We start from the raw sequence: 21,224 nt of genomic DNA, 5'->3' as shown, positions 1-21,224 counted from the left end.
AGCCTTGCTGACACTCTAAAGGATGCGAGCAGCAGATTTATGCTTTCTGGCACAAGCCAGACAATTAATTCTTGGCAATGGGTTCAAATTACAACATGCTTGGGTTGTTGTGGCAGGGGTGAATGACCTGAAATAGCTGGTCTGTCATTACCGTTAATGTAGTATGATATAGCAGGGGTGGTATAGGTCAATGGAAACAAGGCGTCTGCGGTAATATATTCCATATGGTGTAATGTGCTTTGATCAATCCAGAGAGAAGTCAAAATGTTTCAAGACTTCTGTTTAAATCACTTTGATGCACCACTTTTATCGAGCGTGGATGTACAATTTGCAGACTCAGTACAATACATGAATAGACTTCTTATGCATGCATTGTACAGTATTTGCAAGTACTCAGGTGTGTGCGCGCGCATGAGCACGCACACACACACACACACACACACACACACACACACACACACACACACACACACACACACACACACACACACACACACACACACACACACACACACACAGTCACAGCTGTTAACATACTGCCAATTGCCAACTTACTCATTTGTAATACCATCAGTAGTTCCCAGCAGGGAGGGTGTCAGAGACGACTGCTCAGTGGAGAGGATGTGTTGTCATTCTCCCTTCCTGTTCATCACAGTTAATCATCTCATTTATATTTCACGCCTTGCTGCTGTCAGACTGACAGGCCGGCCAAAATGAATCAGAATACAGCTCAATCTATATTTATGCTTCATAGTATGATAGAGTTACGTGCCGAAAATAGGCGATCTACAACCTCACAGCGCAACTCTCGTAGCGTGTTTCATTTATTTGAATTTATTTTTGGCCTGATGATTTTACTGTGATGTTCTTGGCCTGATGTTCCGTGGGATCCAAGGACTCCAAGCCTTTCCACTTCCTCCCTGGGACCCACAGATTAGTCATGTTGCTTCCTGTTGTCCTGCCAACCAGAGGTCCATTTGGACCAGTTCATATCTTTGTGGTGTTTTGGTGGTGCGACACTCAGAAACACTCGTCCACACATCTGTTCTATCCATTACGCTCAAACAGAAATGGTCTTCGCATGTTATCTCCTTTTTTCTTTTTCTTTTTTTCCTTGTGAGGGTGTGAATGCTCTCACAAGTTGATTTCAAGATCATTATCATGCCTTGATTGGTTATATTGTTGTGCTGTATAGCAGCAATGAAAGCAGTGTGTGATGGATGGATAGATGCTAGATTGATAAATAGATACTTTTGGATAGACAGACAGACAGACAGACATACTCTTATCTCGTAGCAGGGGACATTCAGTTGTCATAGTAACACTGCAGTAGGAAACACAGGGCGGATGCAGAGAGATACAGCTAAGCTTCAAGAGTAAAAGTTAAGTTAAATTATAAGAAGAAAACTGTTTGTTCTTTGTAGGGGCAAAGGTCACTTGAGTTCTTGTGTCAATACGGTGATGTGATAGTCATTCACACCTGACTGACGATGTGATGCTTGTCTTGATTCCTGTGTCCTAAGACTTCACTCACAGGCAGATACGGCTCTCCCTGTGTTGGTATAAAAGTTTCAACTTGGCCTCTGGATAGATGAATGTAAAAAAACGCCAAAGAGGAAAGGGGTGGGCGGGGGAGCACTTTCCATCCAGTTCCGAAACAGCCCCTGGATCTGTGAGTGGAAGTTTTAATGGGAGTCAGATGTGGCTTTAATCAAAGGAATATGGCGGGAAATGTTACGGATCCCAAGTAAAGAGAGCGATGGGACCGCGGAAACTGTGATAAGACTCAAAACAGCGGTAACAAATTACAATGCTGCTCCACAGCGCCAGCCAGTGAATTCATTGTGATCCTGCGGCTGGTTTTGGTGTGGTTTCTCATACAATAGAGTTAGCTACCATTTATGATCAGCTGCACTCTGTGGGAGTAACGGCAGACTTATAAACCAGGGGTGTGGTGTGCACACATCTGTTTTCATTGGATTTACATATTGTGTAAATAAACGTTAGCATGGCAACCAACAACCATGACAGAATGTTTGGGTTGTGTACAATTTTAATTCACTGAATGGCATCATTTGCTTTGGGAAGTAAAGGGGAGAGTATAATGCAACCAACAGAGATACAGTTTCAAAGGCTCAAAGAGGTTTTATTTGCCATTTAATCATACACGTATGTGCATTGAAATGTTGGTGGGACATGCTCTGCAGACTGTACTAACAATATGTGTACAAACAAGATATATATAGTATATCACAACTTTTAAAAGTTAAACCTTTAGCTGCAATAAAGAGTGTACAGAATATGATGTGTTAATGTGTTAATAATATAGTGAAAAGTATGTGAATAATACAATACATGAATCAAGAAGGTTTTATTTGTCATTAAATAATACTACAAGTACAAGCAGCTAAGCTAAATGTTGTTGGGACTTGTCACTTTGTTCCATACGTGCAGGAGATTTGAACCCCAAAACTGAAAAAGAATTTAAACTGTTTGTGCTCTGTTGTGAGCAATAGCGTGTTTACAGATAGAATAGGTTTGACCTGGCAGTTTGGTCCCTGTTCAGGGCTCTGATATCCTATGGGAAAAAAGCTCTTTCTGTGTCTGTGATGAACTTATGACAGCGCTGGTGTTTGACTGACCGCAGCGGAATAAGCAGTCCACAGTTTGTACTGATGCTACAGCCTCGGGTTTGCAGTGGTGGAAAAAGTACTCAAATGTTTTACTTAAGTAAAAGTATCAATACTGTAATATAGAAATACTCTGTTACAAGTAAATATCAGGAATTTTAAATGTACTTGAGTAAAAGTACAAAAGTATTGGTATAAAAATGTACTTAATCCATTCATTAAAAACGCCTTCTAAATACTGAACTAAGTTTTCTGAAAAAAATTGAATGTTAATTCAAAAATTACAAAGATGTTATGCTGCTAATAATATAATATACTACTGTAATACCAACTATAAATGAATGGATTGATTTAATCTATAGTATATTTATTATGGAGAGAATTACATTCAGCTTCAGAGGTCAGGTTGAAGTCTTCACAGATAACTGGTTTAGATGGATTGCTCATGTTTCTACCATAAGACCTGATTTTGTATAGTGCTTATGTATTATGAATGATCATCGATGAGAAGAGAGGCAGACATCTCCCCTTGTGTGTATTGTGTGTATTGTACGTATATTGTCTTGTTTTGTTTTTGGTTGTATGTATGTATTGTCAATTGTCAGTCGTTATGTTTGATTAAAATTCAATAAAACGTAAATTGAAAAAAAAAAATAATATAATATACTGTACATAGCAACAAGAACCCCAAAACGGGTTCCCGTCCTGAAGGGGTGAAACGCCAAAAGGGGTTCCCGTCCTGAATGGGTTCTATGTAACATAAGTAGAAAGTACTCATTATGCAGAAAGTCTATAAAAGTTTTCAAATGTATAAAAATCATTTGAAAATAGCAGATCCACAAGCGAAGCATTGTGAGCTTGTAGATTGGCTATTTCCACAGGCCGAAATGTATATAGGGCTGATGTGGGTAATGTTTTGTAATAATACTAATCTAAATCTACAAAGTAACTCATACCTGCCAACCCTCCCACGTTTTGCAGGAGACTCCTTTTATTTGACCTCCTGCGTTGCTCCTGTGCCAGAATTTCTCCTGTGTTTCAGCTGTGTTTGGGGAATTTCACCCTTTTTGCATGGTCAACCTGGTCAAAACTCATCAATGAGACAGTGGGAATGTTCTTTTTTTAGTCTCGCTTTATGTATTATGTCTGGATAAACTCAGATACAGTGTACACATACACTCATGTATCTAAATTGTAATTGAATGCAATTATAAAGAGACTTTTGAGTAATTAGTGGTTATTATTAAAGATGGTTCTTTTATTGCTTCAATCATCAAATCAGGTATGATAGTAACTAGTAGCTAAGTTTTCAAATAAATGTAGTGGAATAATTGGATGCTCAAGTAAAGTTCACTGCGGGTTTGAACGACTTCAGCCCTACTGTATTCTTCATTGAACGACGGCGTCGCAATAACATTTCGCCTAAATACAGACGCCACTGTTAAAGTGGTTAATTCAACCACCTATACGACATTGGTTATCTGTCATCATATCCGGTTGTCTGTTGTCATTGGGATGTTCTGATCCGATCGCCATGGTAGCAACAGGACTGTTGCTCAGCATAATTTTGTGCTGCAGTAGCAGATGCAGTTAATACTCTGATAATGCCAACAGGCAAGCCTGCTCTACTGTCTGACAATGGCATACCACTAGCCTAATCACCCACTGCCTCTTTCTTTCTCCCCCACCCTGTTTCCACTGCATGTCTCCCCCTCCCTCTCGCTCTCTCTCTGGGTGTCTGTCTCGCTCTCTCTCTCTCTCAACCACCCCTTTCACCCCTTCAACCCCTTCCCACTGGTGATGACTCTATTCTATGGAGGATAAATATTCCAAGACAGAGTAAATCCACACAAAAAACAGCTCGTTTTTACAACCTCCCTCAACCAGTGCAGTAAACTGCCTCCGCCTCCGCCTTTCGAGTTGTGACCACATCACACAAGTCACTGGTTCATCATTCGACAAATGTGACGAATTTGGGCATTTCCCCAAAAGGCATGCTGTATTTCGACAGAAGAAGGGCGTGAAGGTGCAGGTGTGGCCGCATCAGAATCAACATGCTGTGTGATGATGATGAGGATATGATGTGTCCTGTACAGTATGTTTAAGCACCTGGGCACTCTGAGCTCAACGCAGCCAGCCAGTGAAAGGAGATGATGTCATCCGGAGATTCTCTCTTCACCGGAGAGCACTTTGTCTCTGTCAAACCACAGGCCTCTCTTCTACTGCACATAGACTAAACACACACACACACACACACACACACACGCACACGCACACGCACGCACACACACACACACACACACACACACACACACACACACACACACACAGTATGCATGCATATGGGCGCACACATTCAATCATGACCGCACATCTACAGACGCATGCACAGATGTGGACAGGCATTTGATAACAGATGCTCGCATGTGCACATACATACATCCGCAGACAGACAAACAAGCAGCAGACCAGCACACACTGACACATACACGCACACAAATTATGCCACATGCCAAACTTTACCACGGAAAGTGCTGCATATGTGATTTGTTACTCATCTGCCAGTTGATGAGGACCCTCTTTCTGCGGTGACTTTTACTGTTTCTGAAACTTTGCTCATGTCCCCGACTCGCAGGCACATAGGCCGACCGCAGAGCTCTGAGAGGGCTCTCATTCAATAACCCCTCTGACACAAACCCACCGGAGATGCTGTGGAGAGAGGGGGGAGGGTGGATAGCAGGCCGGAGCGTTCAGCTCCTCTGTGACTGCAGAGGTTCTGTTATAGGTCTGTTAAAGACTTGGCTCTGCTGTGGAAGGACATTTTTTCGCCGCGCTCTTATTTTCTGAACTGCACTGGCGTGGTTAAGTCCGAATATCTGTGGTCTTAGAAGACCTAATAAAGTGGGTGGAGTGTGTATGAGAAAGCAAGAAAAGAAGTGCAAGAGAATTTCTCGCACAGGGAAATTGCTTTCCCTTTTTCGGTGAGAAAGAAAGGGAAAGCAACAAATATAGTGTTCCAAAAAAGAAGCGACTTGGTACAGGAAGCCTGTTGAAGCATGTTGTCTGTTTATGACACAGTCATGGCTGATGTTTGGAATGCCTGAGTTTCAGCAGAGCAGCAATAATGTTGGGAGTCGTGTGTTTGGCCCCCGTTTAAAAGCCGTTACACCCTGGTCATTGATCTGATCATTCATTACGTGCTACATTTCTCCCCTGGTCAAACCAGCGGGTCACAAGCAGTAACCCAAACCTTGATTCTGTTGTTTCCTTTATTTAGTCGACTGCTTATCGTATTATCATCCAGGTGGGTGGCTTCATCAGTAGTGGATGAGGGGATTTCGACAGGGTTAGACAGCTTTTCCATTACAAACTGTGTGATGAGAGAGAAGAAAAAAAAACACGTTCCCTTAATTACGCGCCGTAAAGCACATAGAACTTTTCCTTTTAAGCCCATATGCCGAGCAGATGAGCTCAGAACCGTAAAGCTATAATCGCCATTCACAGTTAATTATACCGTTCAGTGTAAACGGTGTGGATGGCTTCACCTTATAAACCTCTCTTTGTAATAACAAATCAGTTCAGTCCAAATTTCACGGGGGAACTTCCTTCCCACGCGGCATCTGAATAACTTTAATATTGATCCCACATTGGCCTGCTTTGCTAAGGGCCTCTCGGGGGTCAGGTGCAGGACAGCGAGTGATGAGAGTGTGGAACATTGTACAGGAGAAGACAATGATGTCATCGGGCAGGCATCTTCTCCAGACATCCAGGGTGAAGCAACGTCTACAGGGCGGCGGGATGCTGCCTCTGTTTAAGAGTGTGGCCAATCTGAGAACCCATGCATCGTCAAAAAAGCCCCCTCTTTTCCTTGAATCAACAGTCTGTCTTGAGAGAGTGTGGCTGACAAAGCCCTCCTATAGGGTCAACATGCGTGTCTATATGCATGCACGAAGGGACATATTGTGTACGCACACACACACACACACACACACACACACACACACACACACACACACACACACACACACTCTCCAGGTGTGTGTCTGGACACACCCACGCAGTGCAGCTGTAGGCCTCCTCTGAATCAGCCGACTAGAAGGTAACGGTGTGGAACAAGTTCAAAGAACCACTTGAAGATGTTCCAGCTATGGGAAGAATGTTTCGTTTTTTTATTTTGTTTTTATTGTGTGAATCACTCAACTGCGGTATAAAGAATGTTTTCAGTACCCTCTGGTTCTTAAGCAACAAGCTCTTTTCGAGTTAGGTGTCATCAGCGTGTGCACACACACACACACACACACACACACACACACACACACACACACACACACACACACACACACACACACACACACACACACACACACACACACCTCTTCACAATGGAAACCCAATCTGGCCAGGGAATACTGTCTATTGCACTTATGAACTTCAGGCTGTAGGCACCAAGATTACTTTAATCATTACTCATTAACATATAGTGCTCAGTGTCCTGTTGACAGACATATGCCATGCTTTTGAGTTTTGACTAACACTATTTGTGTTAGTCACTGCAAGGTTTGCTAGCCATGCTTGTTGTAAAAGCCAGTTGATTCTAAGCTATCCTCATGTGACACAACAGAACAGTGTAGGCCTATCCCCTCATAGAATCAGTCGGTTTGGTCAACCAAGACTTTGTTAGTTAATTAGTGGTTATTCATGCTTTTTTTAATGCTCTATACATTTTTATAACTAGTAGCCATTGTGAAATCAACATTAGAATGTTCAGTTAGGTTGGTGAGGGTCTCTAAATGGTCTCTAAATGACTGTATGCAACAAACACAATTTTACAGAATTGTTGATTAAATCAACTGATCAATAAGTCAAACAAATTAGTCAACTTAGAATTCCTTTAGTCGAGGACAACGTTCAATGTAATTTCCTATTGCCCCTATTTTGGGCATGCCAAAGATTTAGAAGAAAGTTGGAAAAATTGCCATTCTACAAGGTGGCCACATCGCAACGTGTTGTGTGGGCTTGTAGATTGGCTATACTCGCTATTTGCTGCATGCACAATGAAGCATATAGGGTTTGAGTGGTTAACAGTTGTGGCCATGTTTCACATAATGGGGCTTTATAATGTCAGCCATCAGGACCATAATATCCCAGACCACTTGTAGCTGGGACCAATCGAGGCTTTCTACCAATGAACTAATAGTGTCTAATTCTCTCAAAATTGCTTAAAGTGCTTTGTGGGTTCTATTCCATTCCTGTCACAATAGTTAATACCCACGTCTGACATTATTGAAATTTTGGAGCCATCTTATGGGGGTTTGGCATAACATATGAAGATGTTTGGCCAGTTTGAAGCTGATGGCAGTGATCAGCTGACTCGTTAAATAATTAATGGTACACGAGGCACTGGTCTGCTGCTTGTGTAACTGCATTTATATAATATTCCCATCAATAAGACATTTGCTGATAAAAGCACTTATTTATTTTTTACAGCATGGCTCTGCAGGAGTCTAGGCTCTCTAGGGGCCATATTTCTGCCAGTGATATACCCCTTATCCCTAAACTTATTTGCCCTTTTTTTTTTTTACTATTTTGAAAAAACATTTTTGAATAGTTCAAATAGCCGATCTACAAGCTCACAACGTGTCCATGTAGATTGGCGTTTAGGAATAAGGAGTATAGCATAGCTCTCTAGAAGAGGGTCTGTGTGACTGTGTGTCCGGAGCTATAGTCTTGCAAACTGCTAGACTAGACAACTTTCTTATGCAAACTGACAGTAGGCCGCAGAAGTACCTAACAGAATAGTAAAAAAACATTATGTTTTAATTTATATATTTAACTTTAATTTGTAATGTAAGTCTGATCGGGCTGAAATTGCGAAAAGTTTAAAGTCATTACAAACACAAAATCTGCATGAAATCCACCAGAATGAGTATAGGCACTCACTGCATATCATACTGTAGTTATGTCATACAGTAGATTTTATTTATTTTTTAAATTTCACTAGCGGCATAAGCCCCTTGAGTTGCAGCAACTGGTTTTCAAGAGGGTCTGAGATGACAGGCTGCCTACATGAAGTCTGATATCCACAGATTCCACAGTGGAGCCACGCTGTTCTCATGTGGATCATGAGATCCACATGATGTTTGAATTGCAAAACCTTCATCACGACATCATAGTCATTTTAGTAATTAAGTCTGGAGACAATTTCAATGCCTTTATTGACTGACACTATTCTTTTTGTATAAGTCACCATTGTGAGATACGGTGCAATTCCCAATCAAACAAACATATATTGAATAAATCTTGAATTTAGAAAGTCATATTCACAATTATTGTGCATTGTCTCTTTAATAAGAACAGTGTTTTGGCAGTGAACCACTGACTGACATTCACTAGTCTAGAGAGGATGCCAAACATCTATAGTTGCTATTTGCTCTCTCAGACTAAATGTAAAAATACCTCCCAAAACATTTAAGCATGTAAACCTTGTTAGCCAATCTAATACATTATATTAACCATCTAATCTGATCAAATAATAGCCTGTTAGCCAACAGATACAAACTGAAATAGACCTATATAGTTCACCATTATTCCCCTCTGCTGTGGACATTAAAGTATGTCTCTTCAAGGTTAAAGGAGCTTATTGATTATGACTCACCGTAACACTGAACATTACTGTCAACCATTTTCCAAAGCATATTGTGGTTTGTTTTAGTCTTCGAGGAAGCCAATGTTTCCATTCATTTCAGTTCAGTGTGAAAATCCATTTGCAGAGGCTTGAAATGTGCCTGAGATAGATAATCCAACATGCTAAATTTCACTATTTAATCTGCAAGAGTTTCTTTATCGTTGTGGATTGAGTTAAAAAATTGAGCTAAAAATGGACAAAACATTGATTTACATATGCAGTTCAAATGTCTTTTTGTGATATTTACCCACTATATTGACTACATTTTTCAGATAAGTTCTATAACATTTGAATGACTTTTGAGAAAATTGTAAACAAATGAAATTAAATCTGAAAACAACGTTATATGTTGTGTATGATAGATGGACAATAACGTGTTGTCAGTGGTATGACCTTTCAATTAAAACACCTAAAGGAGTATTTCACCCAGCAAATTACTTATTTCCTAACAATTACACACCTCATGAAGCCTTGAATTCTCATTCCTAAGCAGATTTATGATGAATTCCTGTTCTGTTCTTTGTCTATATAGAAGTGTCTATTTGTACGTCTCTAAATGTTTTGATGAATTGAACATGGTGGACCCTGTTGTAAACAAGTGTAATGCTTAATTGGGTCGTCCACTCACAGTTAACAGCCTTTGTATTGAGTTTGTGCTTGAAATGTACTGTAATTCTGCAAACTGTTAATACATTTTTCAATCAATCAAGATAGTTTGATGACCGCTGATGAGAATCCAGAAGGACACTGTTGAGTCTCCTACTGAGCAGGTCCTCCAATTATTGGCTTAGGAATGCGACAAAAAACATCAAAATCTCCATGAATTAAAAGGCTTCATGGCATGTTGATAGAAAATAAGTCATTTCTGGGTGAACAACTCCTACATGATGATGAATAGTGAATACGCGATCTACAAGCCCACAACATGCAGTGATGTGTTGTGAGCGCTTATTCACTATTTTTGAACATATATATTTTTGAAAATGTGTGTCTAATGAGATACCCATAATAGGGACACCAGGTCGAAAGTGTTTGTTTATTTATTTAGTTATTTGACAGGGACAATGCACATTAATAAACACGTCATTTTTCAAATCCATGTAAATGGACCAGAGTTAGCCAAAAGCCAAAAGCAAAATTTTAAAGTGTTCATTCTGATTGGACTGGTCTACTGTACACGGCTACACGCTCATCCCCACAGGGTCTCATAAGAGTGTTTTCTGGATGAGTTGTCCCTTTCACGATGCGCCCTGGCCTGGCTGACCACTGCATGTGTCTTCCAAGAAGTCAAAGCACTAGCTCAGCAACCCCCCCCCCCCCTCCTCCGCCCACTTGAACTGCACCTTCCTCCCGAGAGAAAGGAAATGCCTCTTCAGGACGATCGGCCCGAGCGCGTCACAGGAAGACGGAGGGAAACTCACGGATATGTTCTACACACTCAAACTCCCAGACTGATGGCTAGCGCTTGTTGACAGGGGCCTCCACCCACTGTAGACACCCACCCTCTTCCTTAATGGTATCCGCTATTCCTCTATTGTGTGACTACATGAACTTAATAAGGCCTTGGAGACTGCCTCTCTCTCTCTCTCTCTCTCTCTCTCTCTCTCTCTCTCTCTCTCTCTCTCTCTCTCTCTCTGTGTGTAGCGCAGAATAGTCCTTATTTGAAGACCAGCAGACTATATATCTCTCCTGCTAAATGAAGGGGATGGGGGCTTCAGTGGAAAGATGTTTGATTCCCACATGTGTTCGAATCCAGGTGCTAACATTGGGGTCTCCTCCTCAACTTTCCTTGTAATGGGGGGGGGGGGGGGGGGGGGGGGGGGGGAGGGGCATGAATGTATTCCCTTTTGGATGAGCGATAGACGAGCGATAGATTTGTTTCCCATGCGAGACCAGAGTTCGAATCCAGGTGGTTGCATGTGCATCCACAATGGTGTCTTTGTGTGCACACACACCCATCCATCCATCCATCTTCAACTGCTTATCCGTAGTCGGGTCGCGGGGGCAACAGCTCCACCAGAATGTTCCAGACCTCCCTCTCCAGAGCAACATTAGTGACTTCCTCCTGGGGGATCCCGAGCCGTTTCAAAGCCAGTGACCGATGTGTTTCCTCCAACTGAGCTTTGGTCTGCCCCGGGGTCTCCTCCCAGTGGGACGTGCCTCGCGGACCCCCCTAGCAGCGGCATCATGTCCGGGGGTGCTTGAGGCTGAAGCACCCACTGACACAATGGGCGTGTTCAAAATAGCGCACTGAGGGCACTGTGCAATGCAAACTAATAGGCGAGTGCGCTCCCGCACTGGGGGGGCAGGGCGGGAGGGCACCCACTGCCGTAATAAGAACTTTCCGCGCCTGCTGTCTAGGGAGATGCCCGAGAGGCATCCTAACCAGATGCCTGAACCACCTTAGCTGGCTCCTTTCCAGATGAAGAAGCAGCGACTCTACTCCGAGTCTCTCTCGTGTGACTGAACTTCTCACCCTATCTCTAAGGGGGCATCTCCCTTAGAGATAGGGTGAGAAGTTGAAGAAAACTAATTTCGGCCGCTTGTATTCGCAACCTTATTCTTTCGGTCATGACCCACACTTCATGACCATAGGTGAGAGTAGGAACGAAGATTGCTCGGTAGACAGAGAGATTTGCCTTCTGGCTCAACTCTCTTTTCGTCACAACAGTATGATTCAAAATGCTGCAGCTCGCCTGGTCGCCAGCCAAAATTCTCACATGTCACTCCCCTTCTCCGCTCCCTCCATTGCCATTGGCTCCCGGTCGCTGCCCGCAGAGAGTACAAAACTCTGATGCTGGCATTCAAAGCAACCAAAGGTATGGCACCGCCATATCTTGCAAGTCTGATCGCACCCTACAAACCCGCCCGCCAGAGCGCTCAGATCAGCCGACGCAGGGAAGCTGGAAGTACCCTCGCTAAAAACGCTGCGACAATGCTCCACATGCACGTCCCAAACTCTTCTCCCTTCTGGCTCCAAAACTATGGAATGCACTTCCCATTGCAATCAGAACTACAGATTCACTCCCAATCTTCCGCCGCAGTCTGAAAACGCACCTCTTCAGACTCCATCTTAGCCCATAGCACTTGCCATAGTATTTGCCCTAGCCTCGACCTCCCACAGGCGTATGCAAAGGCTCAACTTACAGTATGTATCTTACTTCTTACAGTAGATATAATTTTATGTAGACTTACTGTAGATAGCAGTTTATGTAGACTTATAGCATTTTATGTAAACATAGCACTATACAGTATATATAAGCTTATTATATAGATATCCCACTGTTACGTTCTTAGCTTACGTATGATTCATGATAACTACTTTGTATGTACATGATGTATTGCCATGCTTTTTTTGTTCTTTTGATGTATGCCATGCTTTCTTTTGGTTCCTGCTTAATGTAAATCGCTCTGGATTAAGAGCGTCTGCTAAATGCCTAAATTGTACAGTAAGTTTGAGTTGTGTATAAATCACTATACTTTTTCTCGTTCATCTATACTTTTTCGTATAGATGAACATTGTGTTGCCTCCCAAGTCCCATCCCATAAATGTCAGCACTTTCCCTTTGCGTACAACTGTTATCAAGTTGCTTGTAATTTTCACACAGTACATTCTTTCCTAAGATTTTGTGGGGGTTAGACTAGGGGAATTTGAGTCTCTTTTACTGGCCTAAACCACTATTGTACAAGTCACTGCGGTTCCACAGACCAATAGCTGAAGGCCATAAAATGACAAGATTTACCAAGCCCCCACAGCTCTTGGGTCATTTCCACAGGTCTTTGAGATGATTCAAATGCACATAAAGGGTGTTATGTTCATCCATTACATTGATATTTATGTGCATTAGACTTGCAATCACATATGAAATTTCAGTAGGCCTATGTGCCATTTTTTCAACCACCGAAAACATTGAATATTATGACAGTTGTTATAGATAAGATTTAAGATTCAATACTTTATTGCCATGTGTCAACAGAGTTGATTGGAATTTGTTTCAGTGCTCTACAAACAGACATACAAATAGACACATATTCACATCACATAAAACATCATATGAGAGGGACCAATAAATAAGAAGAATGCAAAACGTTCATGTTATATAAATAGCAATTAATCGCAGTTCATCGTTCTTACAAAGCAGCTTCACGCTGTAAAGTGTGAGTTAAAAGAGGGTCAGCATTCAGGAGGCGAACAGCCTCGGGATAAGTGCTGTTCTTAAAGCGGGGCGTATTGCACTTTAGAGACAAGTCTCTTACCTGAGGGCAGGGGTGCAAAAAGAGAGCTGGCAGGGTGGGAGGGGTCGGCAATCACCACCTGCATCCTACGCTTGGTGCGAGTGGTGTAGATGGGAGGTAACTCTCTATAGAAGTGAACCAACGCCTCCAGTCACACCAAACTTCTTTGAGAGACGCAGGAAGTGAAGCCTCTGGTGGGCTTTACTCAGGGTGTTACTAGCATAGATATTATAAAAAATAGGGGCGGTGTTAAGAGTCATGGTTCGAGAAAGCATGTTTAATATGAATGGATTCCTATATGTCTTTCCTTTGCCAATACTCATTCATCCTAACCCTTGCTATGGCCTAGAGGTGAATCTATGAAACCCATCGCAGCGTTTAGCACTCAGTGTTTATATAATGTTTATGTAGGACCTGGGGAGAGGGGGAGCAACACGTTGGTATCCATTTTCTGGTGCTTCTTCATGTCTTTTCCAGGCAGATTACAGGAGACTGCTGGTCCCCCATCTGTCAGGCAGCTGCTGGACAGCTCACAGGGGTCCTCTTCAGCATTGCCTTACCTCCCATCATCTCTGGAGAGTGGACACAGAGCATAAATAACACTGTCCACCCTCACTGCGAGTGGCCTCCCTCCACAGACCTGCGTGCTCACACTGCTCAGGCTGTTTGTAGCGCCATGACCTTAATGGAAAACTCATGGGCTTGCCAGTATCTCTCTCCACTCAGCTCGGTGCACTGGGATCCAGTGCAGAGCGTTAAATTGGAGTGGACAGTGGTCCTGGGTCTCCTCCAGTAGAGGGAAGTGACAGCGATGACTCAATAAGCAGAGCCAGAGTGGACTAAATGTGAGTCACCTGGCTAACATTGAGGCACATTACCTTGCAGTTGAAATGACATTGTGCTTTGGTTTCACTCTGCTTTTGAACTTTTCCATTTCATTTTCTGCCCTTTGATCATATTTCTCTGGTAATAGGATGTGAGTAGTCACAGGAAACTCGATTCTGCAAAAGGCATGAAATCACTAGTGTGTAAGGTCTCGCGATTAAATTAACAATTCAACCGTGATTCAACTACACAGGAATATTTTCTTTTTTTATCATGGAATCATTTCCACATTAACTCATTCAATCTTGTTAATTTAATCCCAGATGGGAGTTTGAAATTCGCTCCCGGGGACAACTTTCCTTTCTTTAAAAATGTTTTACCAAGAAAGGTGGAGAAAAATAATGGAAAAAAGATCCAATGTCCAGAGTATAAAAATACCTTGAGCCTCTGAATGGAAAATAGACCGATTCTGGTGTGTTAATTCAGAGAGTAAAAATGTGAAAATCCCAGATTCCAGATGTCAGGAGGTATGATTGTAATGGTTCCCAGACATGATGGAAGCAGCACAGGTTACTGGGTACTGTAGCTACACATACATCCTGAGAGACTTCTGATGGAGACCAATGTTATTACTACAGCACGTCTGAACGGGTCCAATTACCTTTGGACGAGGCAAGAATCGTGAAATTATCCATCCTGTAATCTTCATTATAGCAGCGACTGACCTCACCCGCAGGTCTGATTCCATTGTTTTTAATGTGCTATGCATTGTTTTATTATCACTGGCACAAATCAAAGTGCACACCGGCCGGGTCACAGGTCAGCCCATGGACATCGGGTCAATCGAAAGAGAAACTTGTTAGCATACGCAAAGCGAGACAAAAGAAAGCCCTAAGCCCCCAACAAATAGTATTTGTTTCATGCACGCTGCTTCGTAAGGCCTGGGTCCTCAAGAGACCATTGGGATGACATCGGTGAATTGTATTGACGAGGGACTGTGACTTTGTACAAAGGTCTTCTTCTACCCTTTGTGTTATCATGTCTGGTTTGCATCATTGATGGGGAGTGATGATGTGTGTGTGTGTGTGTGTGTGTGTGTGTGTGTGTGTGTGTGTGTGTGTGTGTGTGTGTGTGTGTGTGTGTGTGTGCGTGCGTGCGTGCGTGCGTGCGTGCGTGCGTGCGTGCGTGCGTGCGTGCGTGCGTGCGTGCGTGCGTGCGTGTCCAAACTCCTACTACACTGATGAGACAGGAGTATGGAGAGTTAAGTACCAAGGTGCTCATGACACCACACATTCACACCTCAGGGCCTCTGATTTCCAGGAATGCCACCTCATGCACACACAGCAGTGTGTGTGCATGAGGTGAGATATTTTTGATTCATGCACTAATGTCATTTGTAGGAGGACAGGAATAAATATTTTTGTTCAGAACCAGTGTGTGACACAGATTAAGTCACTAACTTGTGTGGCAGTGAACCAGATCAACGTTTGGTATTTTGTTTTTGTCTCTTGTGGTATAATGTTTGATTACGTTCTAGGGAAGAGTTGATCCAAACAAACAGAGAGAGGCTCTTGTTGGGAGAATAATTCCCTCCTTGTTCCTTCATGAGCAGGGAGGCCCTGTCGACCCAGAGAAAAGACACAAGGGTGGAAATGGGCCGAACACAAACTGGGCCAACAAAATGGAATGTCATTTATCAATAGCTACGTGCCCATTTCCTGGATAAACTGTGTGATGTCAGTACCACTTAATTTACCTCTTACCACATTCATTATTTCAATGTTTAAACCAGATGTGATTTGAAACAAAAATAAAAGTTCCAATGGGTTAAACTAAGTGTAGATGGAGTTAAGTAGCGAGGCCATGGGTATTTAAGCTCCCACCCATTTCCCTTCATTCTCTAACATTTGACACAGCAGTAGAAGTTATAAGGAGCGATACGGTGCTGCCTTAACATTCCTCTGAAGCAAGTAATGTCCTGTACAGTCAGAGTGGAAGACCTCGCAGGACGGTAGCTTTCACACCGCACCCAGAAACGTGAGAAACCACTGCTGACCATGTGTGCATGTCATTTTCACCCAGTACAACTCTGTTCATGCATTCATCTTTAGAACATTTTCCATATTAGGACAGACTGAAAAAGGACCCTAAAGCTTTGATGTTAATAAACTAAGACTAATGACCAAATGTCTTTAGTAATGTTGTTGCTGACATCCGGAGTTTGTTTGTGTTGGCCACCTGGTCTGTATGAGCATTGTTCTGTGTGATTATAAACTGGAAAGTGCAGGAGATCGTTCATTATAAAAATAAAAAAAAGGCTACACAGAGCAGCTGACAGTGAAAGGAATGGTGATTATGATTATGTCCAGCAGGCAGTGTCCCGTGAGATCAATTTCTTCAGTTCACGCTGATTCATGTGTGAGTTACCGTTGCAGCCAGGGTGTGGGGGGTAATATTGATTCTGTCGCATTCACATAGAGATGACTGTGTAAAATAATTATGTGTCTTTATCGTGGATAATTTAACAGCAATGGCTATTGCTGTTGTTTTGCCATGTGAAACAGGGAGATTTTTGGTTGACTGCGGATCCATGGATTCAGCCAGCGTGGTTAGTGATGAGCGTTCTACTCCCCTGCAGGCGCATCTTTCCTGCAGCGTTCCTGTAAATGTCCCCACCGCACGCACGCACGCAAGCACGCACGCACGCACGCACGCACGCACGCACGCACGCACGCACGCACGCACGCACGCACGCACGCACACACACGTGTACAAGAACGTACAGTAAAACACACATACATGTCAGTGACGTCACGCACAGGATGTACCCACGAAAATGTGTGGACACACACACACACACACACACACACACACACACACACACATTCTATCTATGTATTTCACACGGATATAGATGCACGCACGCACGCACACACGCACGCACGCACGCACGCACATATCACATGCACACACAAACACATACACACACACACACACACACACACACACACACACACACACACATATCACATGCACACACAAACACATACACACACACACACACACACACACACACAAACACGCACGCGCGCGCAAGCACACGCACACAGAGACATGCACACAGAGACTGCACACACATACTCAGACACACACACACTTTAAGAAATCCCCTGGCCCCTCCAGAAGGCTCCATGCCCTGCCTAGTCTGTGAAAGCAATTTAGACCACAAAGCCCTGTCATACTGGGATTTGTGCCATTGAGTGTATATTGGATTTGGCAAAACCTTTTGGTCAGATTTAGTACATTACCAGGCTTTATACTGTAGGTCGTCAGCAGCCGCGTTTGGCATAGCATTCAAAATGGAAATGTCAGAGCTGTCCACCTCACCATATTATTCCTCCTCACCATATTATTCCTCAAAGTGTTCGTCTTCTGTAGATCCATCCGTCTATTTTCAGCGCCAGTGCTGCGATGCGGGCGGGAGGCCTTCGTCTACTTACTGTACATCATCTGACCATGGGCGGACACACCCTGACTTCACCATGGCCCAGACATCTCCGCTGCTGACCGCACTGCCCTCTCTGAGACAGCTCAAGTGAAATACAGAAGACCAAGGCCAACCCAAAATAAACAGAGGCAAAACGTTTCAAACTTGGGTGAGTTTTGATCAAATTAGTCTGTGCGGAACGACGTTGTGCCCTATACACAGACACCGGTTTTCAAGTTTACTTGGTTCGGAGCTATACAGTTTTGAGGAGCACCGTTAGACGTGAAGGTAATTGGCCTGGAGTGCTCCTTCATATCAGTGGCGAGGGACATCAAAACATCCCTCTCCTAGGCGCTCGTCCCACCCCCTTTCTGTCACTCTCTCTTTCACTCATTCCTTCAATCTATCCCTCTTTCTGTTTATACTAAGACGTTGTCTTTGAACAGTCCCATGGCTGTATCTTATTACATACAGTGGGGATATGTGTGCCTGTGTTTCGGTCTAATCGGTTCAGGGCCCAGCCATTGCAAAAAAATAAAAGCAAAGCACTCTCTAATAACGTCTCCCAGTACAGAGTCCATGGGTCTGACTGGAGACGGAATGCAAACCAGATCACTTAGGAAATTCCACGCCACTCTCTGCAGCGTCAAAAAAATCTGAAGGAATGTGCACAAACGTTTCCCCGCCTCCCTCCACATACACACAAATGCATGCACACACACGCACACATATGCACGCACGGTCGCACCCACGCACATGCGCTCACCCACGCACATGCACCCACGCACGCATGCACGCACGCACGCGCACGCACACACACACAGAAAGAGACAGAGACAGAGAGAGAGAGAGAGAGAGAGAGAGAGTTCTCCCAGCTGCATGGGGTCCTACACATCCAAACATCAGGAGAGGTTGGGTCTCAAAGGACAGAACACAGAGCGATGGGGTGGAGGTGTGGGGGCGTGGGAAGGGGGGGGCTTGAGAGATGGGGGGCGGAATGGAATAAAGGGGGATGATGAGGAGAATAAACATGGAGGCATAGATGGAGAGACCTTCGGGCATGTGGGGTGTGACTGTGTGTGGGGGGACGCAAGGTGTGAGAGAGTACGTGGAAGGAGGGAGGGTGAGCGAGTGATGAAAGAAAAGAGAGAGGGAGAGTTATAGCAGGAGAAGGGAGTAGGGAGATGTGGAGGGTGGAGGAAGAGGCATAAGATAGGCGTGGGGGAGGGTGGAGGTACTTAAAGCAGCTCGTAATGGATCATTGCGGCAGCTTGGCAGGACCATTACATCGGTCAGGTGAAGTATGGCGCTGAGTGGTTTTGACAACATTTGACGCCACACCAAAACATCACCGCCACCTTCATTTCTTGGTAGTTTGTCATATCCTGAGGGAAAATGTTCAAATGTTCTCCTTCTGGAGGGAATCGGAGAGGCATTGTTGGGCTTTTGGTTAAACTTTGTGTGACTTACATCTCCCGTGCAGAGTAGTCTACCACAAGCTGGAGAAATGCAGCGTTGAGTAAAGTGAACTTATCCTACCCATGGTGAATAAAATGTTGTTCTTGCATGGCAGACATAAGATTTTCACTTTTATTTATTTTTTAAGCCAAAGAAATAACTTATTTCTGGAGCCAAATTAGCAGAGCAAGTTTGTCCGCATGCATTGTCAACCAGGATGCGTCGTGTTTGCGGTTAGGGTTGGGTTAGGGGTAGCGTGTCGGACTAATGACTGTCGGACTGTTAGTATGTCGGAACATATGCCTGTACCCGGGCGGACCAAGCCAAACTGTCAGCCTCCATCTCACTGAGGGCCTTCAGGATCCAGTTGAAGGGATTTTAAAAGAATGTTTTATTCTTAAATCATTGGAATTGTGCAGTGTCCCTAACACTTCTCTGTTAAAGGTTTGAAACTGGTGAAGATTTGGACAATTGCTCTTATACCGAATGGACAAGATCATAACTTTTATGGGGACATAATCTATAGACATGCAGCAGTATCCACTCTTAAATCCCTAGACTCTGTTTATCACTCATCGATTTGATTTATTACGGGTAATAGCTATGGTACTCCCCATTGTATCTTATATAACAAGGTTGGATGGTCCTCCCTGCCATAGAGACGCCAACTGCATTGGCACCTGTTCTTGTATAAAGCCATGCTTGGAGATTGTCCTAAATACATCTCATCATTTCTGAAATGGGACTCGATCTGAACCCTACCACACCAGATCAAGTCATTTTCCCAAATTCAAGGTACCAAAAGTTAACTCTTAGTTAAAGTTAATGACCTGCAAACTACATTAAAATTGACCACATTGGTACCCCTGAGTCGTTTTAAAACCTTGGTGAGCAATGAGCATACAGATCCCCACAATATGTAACTGTTTTTAGATCGTTTTGAAATTTGTCTTAGCTTCTATTTGTAACCTATGTAATTCACATGTATACCTTTTGTTTTCCTTTTCCTGATCTTCTGATGTATTGAGATGTTTTTTTTATATGATATTGTATTACTCGACGACACTGAAAATTTGTTTAATTACTCAGTGTAATTTTGAGAATAAATAACTTAAATGAATAACCATCTGAGCAGCCAGCAATTGGATGAAGATGAAACCGAATTCCCCCCATTTGACTAATAAGGTATCCAAAATATACCGTCCATGTATGGGAGGTTATGAATAAGTCGAGGCTCAGAGATATGGAGGAAGTGGTACAGTAGTTCCCCTATTGCACTGCATACATATGAGTTACTGTCCCCTCCAATCCTGCTAAAATGTTCTGCAGGGTCTTTATGTCCCCAGTTTTACGTTTCCTTGTCCTAAATCTCAAGAGGAAATGCTGTTCTGTTCTCCTTGGTTTGTTTTATAACTCATAACAGTCAGGCACAGGCTCAGCATAAACAAATAGTCTCGGCTCTGGCCCACTAGTGTCATTTTCCTGCATATATCTCACACTTTGTTTGGATTTGTCTGCCCCCGTGTGCACGGCGGGAAAACAGGTCGAGGAAGAGAAGAAAAAGGGTTGGGGGATGGTGGGGTGGGGGTTTGGTTGCAGGGAGATTGGCCCACAGGTCCTCCGACATCCCTGTGTTGAATATGAAAATATATTATAGAATAATGCGTTCAGTATGCAAGCTTGAAGGAAACCATATGAAAGGTCCCAGACAAAGAGCCTTGTGTTCCAACTGCAGCAGTTACCCTGTTCTCAACCCCCCCGCCACTCCCCCCACCCACCCTGTCTGCTTCAATTCAGGCAGAGAGAGAGAGAGACTAGAGAGAGAGGAAAGGAGAGAGAGAGAGAGAGAGAGCGAGAGAGAGAGGAAGGGACTAAGGGAGAGAGAGAGAGAGAGGTAGAAGGG

The sequence above is a fragment of the Electrona antarctica genome (assembly GCF_951216825.1).
Source record: "Electrona antarctica genome assembly, chromosome: 1".
Lineage (NCBI taxonomy): Eukaryota > Metazoa > Chordata > Actinopteri > Myctophiformes > Myctophidae > Electrona > Electrona antarctica.
Note: the sequence above shows the minus strand (reverse complement) of the source record.